The sequence below is a fragment of the Cyprinodon tularosa genome, unplaced genomic scaffold (genome assembly GCF_016077235.1).
Source record: "Cyprinodon tularosa strain WSP-4 unplaced genomic scaffold, ASM1607723v1 ctg362, whole genome shotgun sequence".
NCBI lineage: Eukaryota > Metazoa > Chordata > Actinopteri > Cyprinodontiformes > Cyprinodontidae > Cyprinodon > Cyprinodon tularosa.
The window spans coordinates 1,190,001-1,201,779 of record NW_024039077.1 but is presented as its reverse complement, the minus strand read 5'-3'; the positions used below and the strand labels follow the sequence as shown (position 1 = coordinate 1,201,779).

The window sequence follows — 11,779 nt, the reverse complement described above, 5'->3', positions numbered from 1 at the left end:
TGCAGCACTTGGGGGACATTCTCGGACTGGACTGTTAAACCAGGTAAGTGGCCAACTCAGATAATCATCTTCAATCAGATGATCGTGGTCACTTACCTGTGTTTCTCCCACAGAGAATGTCTGAGATTGGGCGGTGCCCCGCCCCCCTCCTGCAGTGTCCGCGAGCCACAGCTCCACTTTAGTTTTGTTATTTAATGTTTTGAACTTTCCTACTGACTGTCTCTTCTGAATACTGGGTCCATCTGTCTTCTGTTCATGACAAAATCTCCACCTTGGATCTTTTCATGATATGCTAATTAGCCACATCTACGGTAGCTACGGCCACAGCGCATAGACATGCTATTGAAAAGGGGCATTCTTCCCATTCATAATTGCATTCCTATACTTAAAAAAGTTGTTTCCTTTTTTTTTTCTTTTTTTTTTGCAGTATTTGAAGTTGCACCAGATCAGAGTAGGAGTTTGAAGAATGTGGATCTTTGTCAGCAGTGGATGTTTTGTAAGCATCTTTTCTATTGTGGCATTCAGCACAATTACTACTGAAATCTGGTATTTATTTCCTCACTCGTTAGATTTGAGAAACTTTATAGCCTCCTAGATCCATTTTTAGTCATGTTATGTAAAACCCTGGAGCAAAAGGAAGGTTTACTTAATTTTCGCCAAGACTGCAGCTGAATAAACTTAAGTGGATTGTATAAACCTTTTTCTTTCAGCCTCTGACACATCTTTGTTCTTGATTGTTTTATATGCACCCAGAAAACTGAGTTCAAAACAGGAGAACTGTAAGAAAAATAGTGTTTTTAGTGTGCAGGGCTATTTCTCTAAGGATTTGGATGTAATTGACTTTAAATTAATATAATTGTCACATTAGCATCTAAATAGAGGTTTTGTTCTGGGAAAAACTATAGACTATCGCTTATAAAGATCATAATGCATAATAGAATTACTTTATAATACCTCCTTTGCAACCGCCTCCGTTTAACTGGGAAATCTGTTGACTGACTTTTGTCGTGGGAAAAAAGTGTTCAACTATTCACCCTAGTTAAATAAACGGAGATTGATGGATTTCACTTTATCTTTGCAAAGAGAGAGTAAATGAGTAAATAGGATTAATTAATGTATAATAGAAGAGAAATCAAAATTTTCCGACACCACTTTTTAGAAGCCTCCCTTGTATCATGAGCCCATTTTCATCTCAAACATGGACCACAAGTATTTAGACTAGTTTTTAACCTATATACTACGGTGAGAAATAATCTTTGATCTGAAATATTTCATGTGTTTGGATGAGTAACAGCTCTTTCTGTCTCACCAGTCTGCTATGGAGTACCACAGATTCTAGTCCTTGGATCACTTTTCTTTATTTTCTTTTCACTTTCACAGGAATCTCCAGTTATATTCTTAACAGGACTCCTTTTCCATAGCTCTATATTAGGTCAAAGCTCTACAAAACATTGTAAAAGGTGTAAAATAATTGGATGAATTCGTACTTTAAAAAACAATTCTGATTATTGTTATTATAGTTTTGAATAAAAACAATGATTTTATTTGTAAAAAAATAAAAAATCAGGGGTTAAACTTATCCTTGTTGTTTAAAACCAGTGGCCAAAAACATATTGATTTTTTAGAAGGCAGTCCTGAGGCTTTCATTTATTTCTCAGCGTTCGGTTTAAATTTGGCCGGTCAAGTCTGTAAACACAAAATGTCGAGACTGAAAACTCATGAAAAACTCCTATTTTCTTACTTTTGCAGACAACTTCCAGCCTGATTCATCTGTTTGGGTTTTTTCACAAATTAGAACCGGATTAAATCAGGAGTTGCCATCGCTTCAGAGAAAACTCAGCTCGATGTAAAAATTTGTTTTTCCAGAGATCTGAGCTGAAAGGATTTACTGATCTCCTCTTCCTGACAGGAGAGGGCAAACACTGGCTGGAAAATTGGAATTCGTTGCTGATGCTGCATTCTAACATTTTGTTTTCCTTATTTTTCTGGCTTAGGATCTAAGATGTGAATCAAACACACAACAGTGAGGTGTTTGGACGTCCTCGGAGAGGTAACATTTGAGTCATGAAATGACTTTAACAGATATTTTTCACATATAATAGAAAACAGAAACCATGTAACAGATTTCCCATTATATATATATTTATGAATAATCTACCCTGTTCAAATACTCAGAAAACATTACTTGCTTTTGTTTAAATCTGCTGACTGACAGTAACTGGATGGTCTACATGAGATGGAAATTTAGGATGTAGTCTTTTTAAAGCCACTGTTTAGGTTTTACTTAGTTGGTCCACTACAAACTTTGATAGAATAACATTGAATAGGAAACATTTTGAGAAAGTTTTGACTTAAAATCTACTCCAGGTAAAAGTTTAAATAGGAGGACAGATGCTCAAAGCATTAAAAATTCAATGACAGCTGGAAATTGAGTAGAAATTGCAATGTTTACTGTAGGAAAAAACAAGATACCGATACAAACACTAGTTCATTTCTTCTTTGTTTTGTTTTGTTTATGTGCTTCTGTTTGGTAATTTTTTCACTGAATTTAAAGGTTAAGAAAATGTATTTGATTCCGTTTATTTAGATAGCCCCAATTCATAACACATGTCATCTCAAGGCACTTCAGAGACAATGCAGTCAGATCGGTAAAAAGTTTCTTTCGTGGATGACCAGTTGTTTGCATCTTTGATTTCCTCCTATATGAGCATTTGGTGACGATTTTCGCTTACATTTTGTCGTTGACTCTACAGCAATCCCTCACATATAGCATGCACACGGCATCAGTCGAGAGGAAACTCCCCTTTAACAGGAAGAAATTTCAGCAGAACAGGCTTAGTGTGAGCGTCCGTCTGTCAAGGGTTCAAGGAAACAGGAGCAGACATACAAAAAGAATCAAATATACAAAAAAAAAACTGTAAGGCTCCAGGTTCCCGGGAGACAGACAGTCAGAGGACAAGAAATAGGAGAGAGAACATAAAGTTATAGGTTGAACTAACAAATACTGCAGAATTGGAGAATAGATATAGAATGATGAAAAGTGGTCGCTATGTCCTCCAGCAGCCTAAACATATAGCAGCATAAATATAGAAGATAGCTCAGGATATTCTAACTATTCTGGATAAGGTATAAAAAAGGCAGTGCCAAGGAGATTTATTTATACTATTTATGAATATTGGTTATCGGCAATAACGTCAGTACTCATGGACATTGGCGCAGTTACTATAGCGATGGGAAAATTCTCAGAATTTAATAGAGCTCCAGTTTTTGTCACCACCAGCATTCTTCCATCACTGTATTGCATTAGATGTGGACTGAGCCTCTGGGCATTTCTAAATCTTACTGCTGAATGCAGCTCTGTTAGTTCTCTAAGCTACTGCCTGTCACACATTCCTCCTGATCAACACAGACTTTATTATTATTATTCACAATGAAAATACTGTATATATCATGACCTTTATCAGAACCAAAAAGGAATATTTTAAAAACTGCACTGAGTTTGTACATGTGTGTTTAGTCTGATTAGAACAGAATCTGCAGTGTTACATTAGATTTTTGTTATTGTGTGTATTTTAATTTGCTAAGGGACTGCAGATGGGAAATAGCCTCTGCTATATTCTGGTGCAGTGCATAAAATTATTCCATTTTAGCTGTACATTGTCCTTTTTAATTAAATGTTTTATTATAAAAAGTGATAGCATCCTTTAAAAAAAAACGGCTAATTGATAATTTGGTAATATTTTTCTTTTTACTGGCAAAGACGTTGACTTTGTCCGTTTTTACAATTCCAAAAGTTTTGACCACATTTGTTTTTTTTTAATGATTAGTTTTTGTTTGAATGAACTGTCACGTCTTGGTTGTGGTTTAGAGGACCCAAATGCAGAGCCAGAGAGGCTGAGGTGATTTTTTGTAGTTTAATGCAAACAATAATAACAGAGGCAACATCCAAAAATCCAACTAAAAATGTAACACGGACCAGAACCATGGAGACATCAGGGAAAACACGCACAAGGAGCCAAGGAGAGACAAGATGCAAAAACAAGGAACCAACAAGGAGTGACTGCAGAGGGAGAGTAGCTGACTGAGACAAAGGCAGGGCTAACGAGCTGACAAGGAACAGGTGTGAGAGGAGACAACGAGGGAGCCAAGGGGAAAGGAACACACACAAGACGGTAACAGAGGAAAACAAAAGAAAAAACCTGAGAACTAACATAAATCTAGAAACTACAACAAAATAGGAATTAAACCAATAAAACTAGGAAACATGGAGCAAAGTAAAGCACAACAGAACCTAACCATGACATTAACAATATTGAGACAAATTTATCTCCATAGATTTAAAGCTATACAAGGTTTATTAGATTATACTTTTTCATAATAACTGGTGGTTAGAATGTGGTTTACATATTTTAATAATATTTAATAAAAAAAAGTTGATATGACACTGAACTGCCTTTCTCCCTCCCCCGTTCAGGACCTAGAAGCTACACCAACGTAATAATGCTAATAATTGAACTTTATTGATCTCACATTGGAGAAATTTACTCGCGCGATTTACCATTCCGTTGGGGAGCAGTGGGCCTCCATTTTGTTGCGCCCGGGGGGCATGGTGGGGTTAAGGGTCTTGCTCAGGAACCCAGAGTGCAGGCTGTGGGGATCAAACTGGGTACCTGCAACCTTCTCAGAGCACCAGACCTCCTACGTTACATTAACGCACAGATCACTATGCATATAGTACATAGCTATATACTACATATTATATATGGTATATTGTATGTTTTTATGTTGTACATATATCCTGCTTTCTATATACATGTCTAATTTGTCTGAACCATCAACACCAAGTCAAACTCCTTGTAAGTGAAAACCTTCTTGGCAATAAATCTGATTCTGATATGTACTTATAGAATAGAATAGAATAAAATAGAATAGAAAATCCCTTTATTGGGGAAATCACACTGTTACAGCAGCAAAAAGATTATAGAAAAAATGTCACACAAATGTGGACCTTAGAAAATTGTATATATAATTGTTTATTATAAGTTTGTTATATAAGTTTATTATAAGTTGTTTTCTCTGGCAATCCAAAATGTGATTTTAAAAACCCAAGCAGGTCTGCATTGATGCACTTTAAACCAAACAGAGATTTTAAACGCATATTTAAGGCCTCCAGTGCTCCGTACCGAGGTGCCACTCTTTATGAATCCCAGCACATTACTAACAGTAAATCCTTCTTGCTGCTTGGTGAGAAAAATCTGGATTTAATTTCCTCACATTCTTCAGGAAAAACATTTAATTCCCCAGGAACATGCATGACAGATGTATAAATATAATTACGTTTCTATTAGTCAGTGTGGTATTACCTGATGAGTCATTTTCCTGACCTTTACATTGAAATAATTAAAAGATGTTTAAACTTTGAGCAAGGCAATTGTTTCAGTTGTTTTTATAGCAAAACAACCTTTGAATCAAACACAGAACTGAGTCAGTAGACGCTGCGGCACTCGGAGACGTAGCCTAGCTTGATTACGAGGCTGACTTATGCAATCCTACCGGTATATGCTTGTTGGGATAATAGAATGCAGATGCAAAAGGGAGCTATATAAGAAGAAAAAGATGCTGTGGTGGATGGTTTTGTTAAAAAAAAGCTTTCTCTCTCCTGGATTTATTAAATGTTTGTGTGTGACTTTGCTGCAAAAAGGCCAGAGTTGTAGTTCCGATGTAGTAAGTCTGTTTATTTTAGCCAAGACCTAATAGTATTAGTGCATTTGATGGCTGTATTTGGTGCATCTGTTTGTGCAACATAGTAAATTATTATAACCTTCCTGCAGCGGGGTTAATGAGATAAATCCTTCAGGGAATATTTCACAAACATGTCCATGTGTGGGAATATATACTCCCTACTTCAGGAGTATCTGACTCTCAGCTATAATTTTATATAAAAAACAAATATCCTACTGGAGGCCGTTTAATCTGGGTTCTCATAAACATAATTGTGTCAAAGATATCCTTGCTAAGCTAATCCTCATTTCCCCATGATGGTAGAGAAGAGTTAATGTTTTTAAGAAGGTAATTCAAAACATCTCAGATGGATCTGATGAGATTAAGAGTAAAATAGAGGGAAAATCTGAGATTTATAGAGATTAGTTATAAAACAATAGATTAAGAGTAAAATAGAGGGAAAATCTGAGATTTATAGAGATTAGTTACAAAAGAATAGATACTTCTATCAAGTAATAGCCACTAAGCAAGGATCAAAGGCTAAAAGCAGAATTGATTGAAAATAATTCCAGAGAAAAATGTCTTTCAGATCACAGAATACTAAAGTAATTTCAATCCGAGTAAGGATGTTTAAAGCTGTGAGGTCCAATAAAAGGCCCCTGAGGATCTAAGAGGATGTCTGCTGCTCAGATGAAGCTATGGTTTGCATGTCTAATGAGGAGAATATGCAGGAAGTTACAAGAAGCTACTTAATCTCACAAACATAGTTGATTACAATTACAGTCAACTTTATATTTTATTTTACCAAAACAGGACATTACAAGTGTTAACTTCTACCCAGTCCTTTTTTGACAATGGTTCTAAAAATGACATATGGGTTATCTTAAAAATGAGCTTGTCTAAGCTAAGTTTTTTTGTTCCCCAAATGTTACAAACATCTGAAACTCTCCATTACAAAAACCAAAACAGGAGGTTGCAAACATTTGCATGTGTCACACTCAGTACATTTGAAAAAAATAATATATTTTAGTCCATTTGTGAGGTGGGTTGTGCTTATATGTCATATTACGCAAAGGATTGTGGGATTGCTTATTGCTCAGCCTAGTTAGGAAGATCCCCTCCTATGCTAAATGAACTATGATAGGAAGCATACTAGCTCCTTTTCCTTCCTTATCATGCTTCACCTCCTTCTCTACCTTATGCCTGTTCTTTAGACCTACCTTCATTCATTGTTGTCATTTACCACACTGGGAAAATTATCTAGAAATAAGTAAAAATTTCCTACATTTACTCCTTTTACCCTTTATTTTAGCAGGTAAATGGGATAGTTTGCCAATGGAAGGAGTATTTTTACTCTTGAAATAAGATAATTAGATCATATGCACTTGAAATAAGAGAATGAAATTGTTTTCTCTTATTTTAAATGTAAATTGTCTTGTTCCATTGGCAAGATGTCTCTTTTACCTCCTCATTCCAAGAACAAATGCACCTATTTTAAGAAAAAATGACATATCTAGATTTCGATTTTTTTCAGTGCAAGATGCGTCCAGATGTTGAAAAGGGTTAACAGAGGCAGCAACAATGTATAATAGTTTATAATGTGCAGAATTTCTCTTTCTGAGCAGCTTAAAGCTTTGAAGGTCTCCCTCATTTGCTCTAAACCAAGAAAGCTCTTTGAATGAAAGATAAAACATCTTCAGCTTCTGGAACTGAAGTTTTGTTATGTTTTTTTGAACCTTTTTAGGTTTTCCATTTGTTAAAAAACTGAGGATCTTCACCAGCACCGGATAATTGAAGAAATATCTGCCTTTAATTCATATTCAGCTTAACTTTTACCTTTTAGAGTATGAAAAAAAAAAAACTTTGACACTGAAAGTTGTGTGGAAAAGTCTTAATTTTTTTAATGAGAGATTTTTGGCAACCATGCAGTTCTAACACATAAAGAAATGTTTGACAACTCTGTATTCTTTATTATTCTCTATTACATTATTATAGTATTCCTTAATGACATAAAGTAGGAAACGTTTGGCTGGATTTTAAGTTAGACAATAAGAATGGACAAATATCTGGATATTAATTAACATATTCGGTGCTCAGTTTTTGATATATTATTTTTTATCCTGCTGTTAACTGATAAGAAGCCTTCCGGCTCCCAGCTCCTTTTCATATCTGATCTTTCTGAATTTATTTGCAAAAAATATATGAGCATCGGCCAGATTTAAGGCCCCCGGGATCCATGGAGAATGCAACAGCCTATTTTTGTTTCACAGCCTGTCAGAAGATCTGCTGTTATTGTTGAGAGGGGACCAGTCATCCTTCTGGTTTTTTTGGCTGGGACATTTTCACCTAACGTATCATAAAGGGAATAAAAACTCAAAATCGCCTGTTTTGGTTTTTATCGACTAAACATTTATACAAGTGATTCATATGATAAAAAAAATCGGCTTTTATAGTAAAAGTGTTGCAGTGGTTATTTAAAACAAACAGGTCATTTTTAAACAAATGTTCTGCTTTCATTTATACCGCCAGCTTCTTTACCTTCAAATTTCAGAACAAAATGGTGAAAACTGTTTTCACCCTCATTGGCCCCACTAGGTTAAAGTAAATGAGAGCTGCTAATTAAATGCACTTTTAAAGTGGGACAGGTGGGAATAAAAGTTGGTGCTTTGGAGCGAACAGGAGATTGATGAACAGCTGTTGCTGCTCATCAATCTTGGAAGGATTTATCTTTATATTTAAGGTGATTGAATAAAAAGTGGTAACCTGACTCCGCCAGATGGATTTGCTCCTCATATCCATCTGGAAACCTTCCGTTGAACTAATTTTGGGAAGGGGCGAAAATACTGGTTAGCTGATTGGCCTATGTTGGTGATAGACGGGACAAATAAACCAATCAGATCAACGAAGCATGTGACGTACTAACAGAGCGACGACGAAGAGGAGCCAATTGATAGATCAAACTCCTGCCGAAACCAGTCGGGAGAAGAGCAAAAACATCATTTCCTCTCTAGAAAAGCCTCCAGAGCAGTGTTTTGCTCTTCTTTCAGTGAAGAAATACTCTGTAATTCCGATAAAACTTGCTCGATAGCCACGCTAACGCTAGTTTCATCGGCTGAAGCCGCCATGTTTTTTAGACTGAACTGTCACGCTTCTCGTTGCGTCACACCTCAACCCGCCTCAAAGCCAACGTTGATTGGACGTTCGTTTGGTGAACGGCTCCAAATTTTCTTTAACGGAGAGTCTCCAGACTGATTAGCGAGTGAAATCTTGAAAGCTCGCGAGATCAGGATGGTCTCACGAGGCTAAAAAAGTGGTGCATGACCATGAAATGAGAAGAAAGTACTCATGGTTTTAAACCTTTTTTTTTCCATTTCAAATTACCCCTGATTCATTCCTCTGATCATCCCATAGCCGAACAAGGCTGTTTCCCTGTTTCCAACTTTTGATTCTTCTGTTGTGTTTTTAGTTTTGGATTGTTTATTTTATCCAATATTTTAAATTTCCTTCTGTCTGAACTATAAAATTGTCATGTTGCTGCTTTGTTGATGCTCTCCATTTATTAATTAGATGAGCTATTTTTGATTTTGATGGATTTTGTTGAGGAGAATCAAACTAAAAGCGGCATTCAATCCTCACCACATTTTTCAAACTTTTTTTTAGTGGAACTTAGAAAACAAATCAGGTTTTGTTTTGTAGAAATGAAATAAATGGAGGTTTGAAGTTTTAATGTGACTTCATAATTAAAGAAAAAACTTTGTTTTTAATTTATCCCACTTCTATATTATATTGTGAATTTAAACATATTTTAATCTTTATTGTAATAATTGTAATACATATAAAACAAAATAAAGCTTGTTTTTTTGTTACCTGGCAGTTTCACTTCTTACTCCTTTTTAAAAATGTCCTCTTATTAGTGATTACATAAATACTTTCTAAAGTTAGGATCTTTTAATATGTGAAATGTTTTATTTTGCACCATTTATAAAGTTCTTTCCTGTTATCATTTGCAATTTGTAATAATTTTAGTATGGCCTATTTTTGTTAAGAATGTTTAACTTTGGTGAAAGACATTGTGTACTTTTCTATAATTATCTTGGAAAAATGAAAAAAGGACCATAATTGGACTGTAGATATTCTTCCTGTGATTTATTTGACTCCTGCTAATGTAGAGAACAGTTACTAAAAAGGGGGAGCCAGCAGTATTTTAAGAACCATTGACCGTGTGTGCTCCCTTTAATAATCACATTTCAAAAATCAGCCAATATCTCACTTCAACTAAAGGTTAAAAGCTTATTTCTTATATTTGTTCTGTTTAGTACTATTCTACTGTCATTGCTGAATCCAAGCAGCACAGACGTTAGGGACACTTTAGATGGAAAACTTCCTGAGTGTCAACATGATGCAGATGATGCATGATGCAAAAAGTGAAAAAGCATAATCTAATAGGCTTTTATCAGGTTTGGCACAGAATTCTGGGAAGCGGAACGGAAGCCCCTCTGCAGAGGACTAAATGTCGGGAAATGTAGAGTTTTTAATAGAAGGACGGGAGCCAGAGAGGGAATGATGCACTGTAATAAAGCGTTGGATAAGTGCTCTATCAAGAGTGCCTTGTTACAGACAGTCTGTGATTTGCAGAAGGTATTGCCAGCTTAGTGATTAAGGCATAGAGCTTGGAATCCTGAGGTTCTGACTCCCACAGACTCCCACTGATTGCTCCCCGGGCGCCTCATTATGGCAGCCCTCTGCTCCCCAAGGGGATGGGATAAAGTTCAATTACCATTCTTATTTTTTTTCTATTTATGTTTGCTTAATTTTGTGTAGTGATACTTGTTGGGAAGATCACTGCGGAGGAAATTAACACCCCAAATAACCCTGAAAACACTGGGAAACATGGTAGTGGCAGCATCATGCTATGGAGATTCTTCAGCAAAATTTGGGACAATCCAAAAAGAAAAGCTGGTTGATGACTCAAAGCTTTGGCCATGGGCGGATCTAGACAGGGGTAAAAAGGGCCCAGTGCCCCTGTAAAATTGGCCCCTGTACTGAAGATGTAGAATTAAATCAAATTCTTAGATAATATGTGCTGGAGGTGAAATCGCAAATGATTGGTCTCTTGATCTAATTAGTTTTTTTACTTTAATGATTATTTTTAGGCAATAAGTTAAAAATTCAGGTGTTTGACTTTTTGCTTCAGCCGTACTGAGAGAGAATCACTGTTTTGATCTGTTCTATCTGTGTTTTCCAGAGCCCACAATGGCTCTTCTACTACTATAGCCTCTTTCCCAATGAAAATAGCAGATTAACGCATGTTTTTCAAACACGGGTCGACCCACTAACAATCGGTATTTGGCTCCCTTACCACAGGAGAAAAAAAAATGGGTCTAACTTCTCGCTGGCAAGTTGTTTGGCCTCTGTCCTCCATCTTCTGATAACACCATCAAGCAGGACTAGCTTTGATGATGTCACCAGTGCAACAGAAATCAGGAAAGTAAACAATGGAGAACAACATGTAAGGAAGCCAGGGCGTAGTAAGTGTTCTTTATTGTTTTGTTGTCTTCTCTGTCCGTATCATTCTCACTAGAGTTGCTCAATGTTTATCGAATGTAAACAGATGTTTCGGCTTGTTAGATCAGACGCGACTGCTGCTGTGTTGATGTCTGTACGTTGCATTCAATGCTGTCATGTAATTTAGCATGCTGATCAAAGCCGAGGCAAATTTAACGCAGGTCGCTTGCTGAATCATTTGACCCAGGTAGACACGCATCAGTGAACTGTTCCCACTGCCACTAAAAACTGATTGTTCCCAGGTTTAAACAAGTTTTCATCCAGTGGGAAAGGAGTTGGTTTATGATAAATAGGCTAGTTTGCTGACAATTGTCCTCTATTTGTGTAAGATCATCATGACCTGGCCTTTCCAAACTGAAATAAACCTTTCCAAAATCCTTCACTACAAAATGAGCAATAAACTATGTTTGATTTATGCTGATATCGTATCAGATCAATATTGATATAATCAAGTCAATATAATATTCAATACTCAAACTGCAACATTAGTGTC

At 36.2% G+C, this 11,779-nt stretch overlaps 1 long non-coding RNA gene across 1 annotated transcript in view; it reads left to right on the top strand.

Moving 5' to 3' along the window:
- The first annotated feature begins 124 nt into the window (after nt 1–124).
- Nucleotides 125–11,779, top strand: part of LOC119790382 — a 31,048-nt gene continuing 19,393 nt past the window's right edge. The window contains exons 1-2 of the long non-coding RNA XR_005281717.1: nt 125–496; nt 1,995–2,050. This is a non-coding gene — a long non-coding RNA (uncharacterized LOC119790382). The remainder of the gene's footprint in view (nt 497–1,994; nt 2,051–11,779) is intronic.